The 10,958-nt window shown below is 46.9% G+C and overlaps 1 pseudogene; it reads left to right on the top strand.

Moving 5' to 3' along the window:
* Nucleotides 1–7,869: 7,869 nt before the first annotated feature.
* Nucleotides 7,870–10,296, top strand: LOC102765439 (annotated as a pseudogene).
* Nucleotides 10,297–10,958: the final 662 nt, after the last annotated feature.

The following is a 10,958-nucleotide window of genomic DNA, read 5'->3' as shown; positions in this document are numbered from 1 at the left end:
CTGCAGACTCAAGGGTCCTGGGTTCGATTCCAATCAAGGGCATGTACCTTGGTTGCGGGCACATCCCCAGTGGGAAGTGTGCAGGAGGCAGCTGATCAATGTTTGTAACTCTCTATCCCTCTCCCTTCCTCTCTGTAAAAAATCAATAAAATATATTTTTTTAAAAAAGGGAATTAATTAGCAAACTGGCCACCTGTTGATTCCTTGAGGAAAGGGGCTCCCTCCTCTCTCCTGTCAGTGTCTGGCTGGCAGGCCGCTGACAGTAAGCTATCCAAGAGCAGATTCAGTGAGGAATGGGGCTCCCTCCTCCCTCCTGTCAGGGTCTGGGGTGCAGGAGAATGGGTTCCTGGCTGGCAGGCCACTGACAGCGAGATATCCAACAGCAGATTCTGTGAGGAATGGGGATCCCTCCTTCCTACTGTCAGGGTCTGGTTTGAAGGTCGGCCATGCCCCCTGTTGGGCCAGACCCAGAGTTCTACCACACCATGGCCTCCACCTCAGCAACCCAGTACTAACTGCTGCTGGGCGCTCCTGGTGCTCTGAGGGTGGGTTCTTCCCTCAGGCCACACGGGAAATAGCTGGGGAGGGTGCAGACCTTGAAAAAACGACCCAGGATTAAGTGGGTCTATGCTCGGAGGGCGGGTTCTTGCCTCAAACCCCGCCCCCACCAGAAACAGCTCCAGGAAACAGCAGCTATTGCCAAGACAACCCCTGCAGGACTGACTTCCTTCCGCTTGGTCGCGATTCTGATGGTTGTGTTGAACACCACCCATGGTTTTTATATAAGTAGATAATGTCCTCATGTCCATCCATAGTGTCACAGTTGGCAGAATCTTCTTTTTAAGGCTGAATAACCCTCCACTGCATGGAGAGAGCTCATCGTTAGCCACTCATCCGTTGATGGACACTTAGCTGTTTCCATGTCTTTGCTATTATGAATAGTGCTGCAGTGAACGTAGGGGTGCACATATCTCTTCAAGACAGTGATTTCATTTCCATTGGACCCAGCCGTAGAATTGCGGATCCCTCATATGGTAGCTCTATTTTTAGTTTTTTGATGAACCTTCATACTGTTTTCCATAAAGGCTGCACCGATTTGCATTCCCATCAATAGTGCACAAGGTTCCCTTTCCTCCACATCCTCACCAACACTCATTTATTTGTGTGTGTGCTTTTTTAAATAACAGCCATCCTAACAGCTGGTAGTTTGGTGTGTTTTTTTTTTTTTTTTCTGTTGCCTGTGCTTTTGGTGTCACATTCAAGAAATCATTGGCAAGTCAATGTCAAGGAGCTTTTTCTCTATTTTTTTCTAGGAGTTTTAAGGTTTAGAATCTTATGTTTGAATCTTTCATCCATTTTGAACTGATTTGTGTAGGATGAAAGATAAAGATCTAGCTTCCTTCTTCTGCATGTGGATATTGAATTTTCCCAACAATTTATTTCCTTAATTTGTATTCTTTGTGTCCTCGTTGAAGATCAGTTCACCACATGCATGTGGGTTTCTTCTGGGCTCAGTTCTGTCCTGTGTTTGTCCTGCTTCAGGTTCTCTCCCTTGTCCAGGATGTCCCACTAAGCTGAATTATTGCTCACAGTGATTTCATCAGATTAGTAATTCTCCCTAGCAAGCTTCCCCTATTCAGTCACTGGCAGGTTCTAGTTCTGATGAACCCAGGACAAAACTGCAATATTCGTTACATTTCTCCCTGTAAACCAGACATTATTGATAAGTGACTTGGGTATATTGCAGATTATTATTATTTTTAAAAAAATATATTTTTAATGATGTCAGAGAGGAAGGGAGAGGGAGAAAGAGATAGAAACATCAATGATGAGAGAGAATCATGAATCTGCTGCTTTCTGCACACCTCCCCACTGGGGATTAAGCTCATAACCTGGGCATGTGCCCTTGACTGAAATCAAACCCCAGACCCTTCAGTTCACAGGCTCTATCCACTGAGCAAAACCAGCCAGGGCTTTAGGAAGTTATTTTAAGTACATGAACTAGTAATGTCAAGATTGGTGTCCATAATCTTCCCTTGTTTTTATGTATTATCTTGGAGAAGAAGACCATAGCTTTCAACTAATTCTTAAGGATGTCAATGATGAAGACAAGATTAAGGATCAACTTTCTAGTCCAGAAAGTGAGTCTCAAACCAAAGTGCCTTTTAGTATCACTGTGAAGTTTTTTAACACCACCACTCTCCAGGACCCACCCAAGACAGCTAAATCAGAATTCTAGGTGTGGGACACAGGTGTCAGTGTGTTTAAACAGTTTTTAGAATATACATATATTTTTTTATTTCAGAGAGGAAGGGAGAAGGAGAGATAAAAACATCAATGAGAATCATTGATCGGCTTCCTCCTGAATGCCCCACACTGGGGATTAGGCCCACAATCCGGGCATGTGCCCTGACCAGGAATCATAGGTTGATGCTCAACCACTGAGCAACACTGGCCGGGCAGGCACCAGTGTTTTTAAAGCACCAGGTGATGTGGGTGTGCAGCTGGGGTTGACAATCACTGTTCTGCATACTCACTATCTTTTCGGTTACTTGTGCTTTTCACTGTCAACCACTATTTGTCCTACTCGCTTGTATGAAGACTGTGGGACAGGAAGCCACCCCTTCAAGAGCAGCTAATTGCTTTTACCACAACGTATCTTACTTTTAAACTCATTTTCCTCTTTACGCCTCAGCTATAAAATTGCTCAACATGAATAGTCACTCTTTAGTAATGAGCAGATGTGGGTTATGATGAAAATAAAATAACACAAATTATACCCATGTCTTTAGGGGGAAGTCAAAAGTTACTCCAGCAGGTAAACAAGGCCCTAGGAGTACAACATAGAAACACTTCAGACAAAATGACCTTCCCATGGTGGAAAATGACCACCATGGGACCTTTTGGAGAAAATTTCCCAAGTCCCATTTAGAGGGCTCATTTAGAAAATGCCCCCTAAGCACTGAGTAAGATATGTTCTGAACAAAACGATTTTATATTTAGCTTGAACTTTAGACAAGCAATTTGGCTGTTCCTGATATAGCACGGTGACAACAAGAGAGACAGACCATTCTTTCTAAGCATCAAAGCAAAAGCTGACTACATATGCCAAATTTAAGGGCCCACCTGCTTCTCCATAGTGCAGCGGTTTTCAACCTGTGGGTCGCGACCCCTTTGGGGCTCAAACTACCCTTTCACAGGGGTCGCCTAAGACCATCAGAAAACACATGTATAATTACATATTGTTTTTGTGATTAATCACTATGCTTTAATTATGTTCAATTTGTAACAATGAGAATACATCCTGCATATTAGATATTTACATTACGGCTCATAACAGTAGCAAAATTACAGTTATGAAGTAGCAACGAAAATAATTTTATGGTTGGGGGTCACCACAACATGAGGAACTGTATTAAAGGGTTGCAGCATTAAGAAAGTTGAGAACCACTGCCATAGTGTGTCAGGATAGATTTTGTGATATTCTTCAGTTCTGCCACAAAGAGGTTAAACTGTGTTTTTATAAAAAACCTTAAGCATGATGCAGCATAAATTATGTCAGATAAACAAAGTAACAGATAAACTATATTCTACATTCTTACTTGGTTTTCTAGAAATACTCTTAACAAAACCTTATTAGTGCTGTGTCTATTGGCTGGGCTTTGAGTTCCTGTGTACTTGTAATGTTAACTCGTATGCTGACTGTGCGCCCAGGATTCATATGCTGAAATCCTGACTCCCAAGGGCAGTTGGGAGGTCATTGGGTGTCACTCATAATGGAGGGGTCTCATGAATGAGGTAGTACCCTAATCAAAGAGGCCCTGAGAGCTTCTGGTTCCTTCTGCCATGTGCGGACACAGTGAGAAATCAGCTGGTGTTGAGCCAGGAAGTGGGTTCCACCGGACACTGAGTCTGCCTGCACCTGGACTGTGGGTGCCCAGGCTCCAGGGCTATGAGAATAAAGGCCTGTTGTTTACTAGTATAAGCCTCCTGGCTATGCCTTGTTATAGAAGCTAAAATAGTCTAAGACAGTAATCTTAGTACAGATGTCAGGTTCTTGATTTCCGGCTACTTCCCTCACCTTGTCTGACGGATCCCTGGTTAAACAATGGTTCTTCTATTGCTCATCTGAGGGTCATCATACACTCGGCCAGAGCAGAGGAGGAAATTATTTCAAAGTGCATGGTTGAGGGAGGGAGGCCCATGCCCTGTGCCCTGTGCCCTGAACCTAGGCCAGAGCCCTGCTCCCAGGAGTCTGACTGATGAGAAATGAATTGGGATCAAGAGTGGGTGCAATGTTGATGCAAATGAAAACTCAACTCCACACATTCTTCTGGATCAGAAGTATGACCATTATTTTCCCTTGTGGGGTCTACATCGTAGAAAGCATATTAAGAGAATCAAAGGAGAGGAATTGTCACAATATTAAAAAGAAAAAACTGGAAGAATTTAGCCTGTGACTGACTTTAGCACAGCTCATTAGAAGAGTCAAACCAATGGACCTGGTTTTACAGACTAGAGTTTTGAATGTCTTATAATGGGGGAGGGAGGGCCCACACTTTGGTACCAGGGATACTGTATTCACTAAAATTATCTCCTAGATGTACTGAAAACAGACCAGGCCCAGGGAAGTGCTTATGAACACTGTCAAATCACAGCTCTGCACTCCAGGCCAGCTTGTGCTGTGTCCCCTGCAGATGGGTTGACAATGTGCCCACTTCATAGCACATCACATGAGCTATCATATATAAGACATACACACACATACATATAATATACTCACATGCAATATACACACATACCCACATAAAATATACATACAGACACATAATATACACACTCTCTACAATACACACACAATATACACACACCATACATATATAATGTACATACAATATATACATAATATATACATACACACATAATATGCACACTCTACACATACACATATATACACACACACATAATATACACACACCATACACATATAATATGCAATAGCATACACATCTATACTAATAAAAGGGTAATATGCTAATTAGACTGGACGTCTTCTAGATGTCCTTCCAGACAAAGCTGCAGCAGCTGTGAGGGCCAAGGGCTGGTGGCATGGGAGAGGCGGGGTGGTGCCGGTGGGCCCGGGGGGTCCAACCCGTGCCATGCAGCCTCTCCTTCTGCAGAGGCGGCACTAGGAGAGGTGGGGCAGCCCGCGGTCCCAGAGCCTCCACAGAGGCTGGACAGGGTGTGACCTCAGTGTCTCAACCTTTCACAGCCCCTCCCCCAGCCATCCTGGCCTCAGATTTCCCCACACACACAAGTGGGGGGGTCAGCACTAAGAAGTGAGGGCCGAGGGTCGGCAGCCCCAGTGGCTGGCTTTGGCAGCAGCAGTAGCAGGGTGATGGGGGAGGCACCTTCCCCTGATCCTCCCGGTCACCTCTTGCTTCATGGAGAACAGGCCTAAGCCATCAGTAGGACATCCTCTGAGGGCTCCCAGACTGTGAGAGGGGGCAGGCCAGGCTGACGGAACCCCCTATCCCCAGTGCATGAATTTTCATGCACCAGGCCTCTAGTATAATATAGATGCATACATACAATATACACACTACACACATATATATGCACACATCCTATATAATGAAAGGCTTATATGCAGATCAACCAAACAGCAGAACAAATGGTTGCTATGAAGCACACTGACCACCAGGGGGCAGATGCTTAATGCAGGAGCTGCCCCCTGGTGGTCAGTGTGCTTCCACAGGGGGAGTGTCGCTCAGCCAGAAGCCAGGTTCATGGCTGGCAAGTGCAGCAGCGGTGGCGGGAGCCTCTCTTGCCCCCGTGGTAGTGCTAAGGATGTCCGACATCCCCCAAGGGCTCTTGAACTGCTAGAAGGTGCAGGCTGGGCTGAGGGACCCCCCCAAGTGCACAGATTTTGTGTACAGGGCCTCTAGTATAATATATATGCAGCATAAACATACACACATATAATATACAGACACATATACTATACACATACATATAATATGCATACACTACAAACATACACATATACATACATATACTTATACATACACTATATATACATGTACACATGTACTATACATACACATAATTATACATACACTGTACACATGCTATGCACATGCTATACACACACATAATGTACACACACATATAATTACACAGACACTATATTGTATTTGTAAAGGATACAGTGTGTCCTAATTGTTTTTAGTATAGAAATCCCTGCTGGTCTTCTTACTTCCCTTTTACTTAGTTTTCTCTATTACAAGCATGTCAAACTCATGGCCTGTGGGCCGCATGTGGCCCACAACGAATATTTTTATGGCCCAGCCAACATAACGGTATGTAAGAAACGTTTTAATAAAAATTTTATAACTTATTTTTACAATATCCTGTTACACATAATTACTAATAATGAACTACAACGTTCGCTAATGACTGATTATTATAATCGTGTTGCATTCATTTCCCTTATGTGCCTTACATGCAGGCGTACCATTTCTCTCCACTAATACTAGCAGCGAATATTTTAGCAGCTGATGGCCACATCATTAGTCTTGGACTGACTTGTTTGGTGTGAGGCACAGGAAATATTTCAGTTTTGGAGAACAAGAAAAATAGTTTTATTTGTGGGACACTTGTTAATTTGTGCAATTATTCAGTGTCTGGTAAGTTAATGTTCAAAATATATATTAATTTTTATTAAAATGTTTTATTATTTTATGTGAACGATGACTCATTTGTTTCAACCCTTTGTATTCAGCATGTCTCTATAGAAATAAACCTGTTTGTGGCCACTTACACTTACACCTTGATTATTTGGCCTGTGTTAGCCTTTGAGTCTGACATGCTAGCTGTAAGTAGCCTCTGAGCTAATGGAAGATTCCAACCACGTCTGAAAGATGAGGTGAATTTAATGTCTCTTCCCTTAAAGAAAAGTAGCTGCTGAAGTATTCGAAAATCCCAGAAAATCAATGTCCCCAGATCGGATGATGAAACAGAAAGCTCGTGCTGTAAACGGAGGAAAGAGGGTGCAGGGAAGCTGGGGGACTCTCCTCGCTGGGAGGCTCCTGTGTGTGGTGGTGGCGGGAGGAGGCGGTGGGTCGGACCTGCTCGCTCACTGAAAGGACCTGAGCGGCTGACTGGGGGTAGCAGGCTTGCCCACAGCTGTGCGAGGGGCAAGGTCAGGGATGCCACGTGGCCTCTCTCTATGGAAAAGCATAATTCCAACAGCGAATGTTTATTTTAAACCACAAATCATTTTGTTTTCAAAGAAACTTAAAATATCAAATGCTAAAACATGCGTTATATAATCAAGACAACTGTGAGTGAAGCCGTCCTGTGGAACTCTCAGGGATCCCGGCGAGGAAGGCCTGTGTCGTGGAGGTTATCCGAGCCGGGCAGAAAAGGTGGCACTCAGAGTTGCTCAGGGACCGGAAGCGTCAGGAGCCAGAGCTGTTTGTGGGGACAGTGCAGGCAGCTGCTCTCACCTGCGTCTGGCAATGGGATGGTGGCCCGCACTGCTCCCTGGGGACACTCATGAGCATGACAAGGTCTGGCACTCCCTCTTACCAATGAAAGAGGCCTCGGGGAGGAAGCCTCGTGCCTCCGCTAGTTCCCATCGTGGGGGAAGAACGCTCCCCTCCCACAGGTTCTTTCATCCCGTCTGATAATTAAGTCACAGGAGACAGACGAACTAGATAGAACAGCCAATGCTGCTTACTCATGCCTGTAGGCAAAGCCCTCCTACATGAGAGTCAGAGGCAGAAAGGGAAGTCGAGGCCTAGAGGGCATTCTGAGCTGAGGATAATGAGGTCAGGCCCTGGGGCCTCAGAGGGGAGGAAGGTCATGGAGGACGGCAGCCAGGCAGATGCTCAGTTAACTGGTGTTTGTCCTGCCCTGTGGATGGGTCGTGATGAGTTGCAGTAAGTGGTAACCCTTCCCGTGGCAACGCCCCAATTCAAATTCTTCTAGGAAGCTAAGGGGACAAGCAGAAGTTCGAGTCCTCAGGGTCTCAGTTGTCTTTATCTCAGAACAATCCACACACCACAGAGACACTGTGGGCACCTAATTTTGAACTCAAGAATAGGAGTTTTTAAAAGGAAATGTAAACAGTGGCACTTCTAGTTTGGGGGTTTGCATCCAGGCTATGGGTGCAGTGAGGTGTGTGCCAACCCTGAGCCCTGGCACGGAGCGCTCACTGGAGGCTGTGCGTCTTGCACCGGCTGCTTTGTCAACAACAACAACAGGCCATTATTGCAGAGCAGTTCTGCCACCGATGAGATAAAAAGCAGTTCATGGATTGGGGTTTCCAGTGTGAGGCTGTCATGGAAGCCAGGTGGCTATTTGTGCACTTCCTGTTCTGTGCTGGTGTGCCACAGTGATCAGAGCCACTCTGTGACTTCAGATACTTCACACACACACACACACACACACACACACATCAGCATACACACACACGTGAGTACAAAGTGCACACACACACTTGTGCATGCACCTGTGCACATGCACACACTAGCACACACAACAGCACACATGCATGTACACACATGCACGCACACTCATGAGCACTGATGCACACACACATGCACCTTTATGAGTAGGGACCTATCACAGGATCAACATAGCATTTTACCTGGCTCTTTCTTGAGAGCCTTCGGTTAACACGGATGCCTTTCTCTCTAAAGGCCCACAATTTACTTACATTCTAAAAGGTCAAAGTTGTACTTCAAATGTGAAGCCGCAAAAACAATGTTAGGTCTTTAAATATGTTATTGCCATCACACAGAATACGGTTTAAACCTATTTTGAACCAAATGTAGGGTTAGACTTTGACTTCTTTCCAACTAAAACCCAAGTTAATAGCTCTTCCATAGTATCTGTAAATAAGGTAGGCTAGTTAAATTTGCATCCTCATCTCTTATTGTTGTTTTGCTTTTAAATGTTGTTTAAAGTATAACTGAACCTGGCTGGTATTGCTCAGTGGTTGAACATCAACTTATGGACCAGGAGGTCACGGTTCAATTCCCGATCAGGGCACAGGCCTGGGTTGCGAGCTCGGTCCTCAGTGGGGGTGTGCAGGAGGCAGTCGCTCAGTGGTTCTCTCTCATCATTGATGTTTCTCTCTCTCCTTCCCTCTCTGAAATCCATAAAAATATATTTTAAAAAATGTAAAGGAATATAGTTTTAGGAAGTTGGAAGTACTCCAGCTTCTCCAATCTCCCCAACCAAATCATTCTTTCTGGCTCTACTTTCCCAGAAACATGGAGAAATGGTCTGCGTTCAGCTACTCTGCACATGGCGATTGTGTTTTATTTAGTCACTGTTCACAGTTGACAGCCTAATGCAGAGCAGCGAGAAGGAACTTACATTTTCAGGAAGTTCATTCTAGGGAGGCTGGAGGCCTGGGCGGGCACAGTGACTCAAGACACACAATGTGGAGACTGCCAGCCTGGGTGGTTTGCCCCTTCAGAGGTCCCCCGTGTTCCCTGTCAGCTGTGCTCCTGGACACCTCTGGGTCCTCACGGTTGTTATGAGCGGAGAAGGTGGACCTGACATGGTGTGGCAGTGGCAGCAGGGGCCAGAGGCACCGGGGAGACTCAGCCATCTGGGAACAGCATTCGGGTGGCCCAGAGGAGACAGCGGCCCCCTATGCAGTTATCGCCATCGTGCCCATCTTCTGCCTCATGGGGCTGCTGGGCATCCTGGTGTGTAACCTGCTCAAGCGGAAGGGCTACCACTGCACTGCCAACAAGGAGGTCGGGCCCGGCCCTGGAGGTGGAGGCAGCGGGAACAACACCGCCTATGGGGCTGAAGATGCCAACAGGGACTCCATCGGGGGTCCTGGTGCGCCTGATCACGGAGAAGAAAGAGAATGCAGCGGCCCTGGAGGAGCTGCTGAAGGAGTATCACAACAAACAGCTGGTACAAACCAGCCACGGGCCTGTGCCCAGGCTGCCGCCCGGACCCAGCATGCCGTGCATCTGCCCACACTACCACCACCTCCACACCGTGCAGGGCCTGACCTCGCTCTCTGGCGTCTGGTGCTCCCGTTGTAACCAGAAGTGGCCCAAGGTGCTGCTGTCCCCTGAAGCTGCGGCCGCTACCACTCCCACTCCCAGATTTCTACCCAACCCAGCCAGGGTGCCCAAGACCGGGGCCAAGGCCGGACCTCTCTCCTTCCCTACTATCTTGTCTGTGGGCAAGTTAACTGGTGGGCAGGTTCTGGGTGGCCTGAACCTGAGCAGCGGACAAATTCATGGACCTCTGAGGTGAAGACCATCATGGAGGTTGGGTGGGTTTGCATCAAGTCTATGCAAACACAGGAGAGCTGCACTGTTTTCAAAGAAACTTAAAATATCAAATGCGTAAAACCTGTGTTATATAATCAAGACAACTGATTATATAATGGCCACCTCCTCTCCAGGCAGGACCTGTGAAGGGGAGGGGCAGCAAAATGCCACGGGCAGGGAGTCTGAATCCCTGGGTTCTAATCCCTGGCAAGTCCCTGGCCATCTCTGGGTCCCCCTTTTTCTGACGGTGAAGTCTCAGTGCCCAGGGCCACTGAGGTGGCCATTATATAATCACCTCAGTGGGTGATTTCACTGACTCCCCACAAGCTGGTCACCCCACTGAGCAGCGAGGACTACTGGGAAGTAGTGGAAGCCATACTAAGTGGCCAAGGCCCCCAGCAGAGAAGAAGGCCGAGGAGAACCGCTATGTGGTCCGGCTAAGTGAGAGCAACCTGGTCATCTGAGGGCACTGCAGCCCTGTCCCGGGAGGGTCTGACGGCTTCCTGGAGGAGGTTGAGCTGCAGCTGGGCCTACAAGGATCCAGAAGCAGTGGCCCAGCAGACAAAACGGCGAAGGCCGGAGGTGGCAGTGTCTGCCCCAGCGAGGAGGCCGCGGCGGACACCGTGCCCAGGAGCACGTTGAAAG

This window comes from Myotis davidii, unplaced genomic scaffold (genome assembly GCF_000327345.1).
Source record: "Myotis davidii unplaced genomic scaffold, ASM32734v1 scaffold272, whole genome shotgun sequence".
Classification (NCBI taxonomy): Eukaryota; Metazoa; Chordata; class Mammalia; order Chiroptera; family Vespertilionidae; genus Myotis; species Myotis davidii.
The sequence above is the reverse complement of the archived record's forward strand: the minus strand, read 5'-3'. Positions and strand labels throughout refer to the sequence as shown.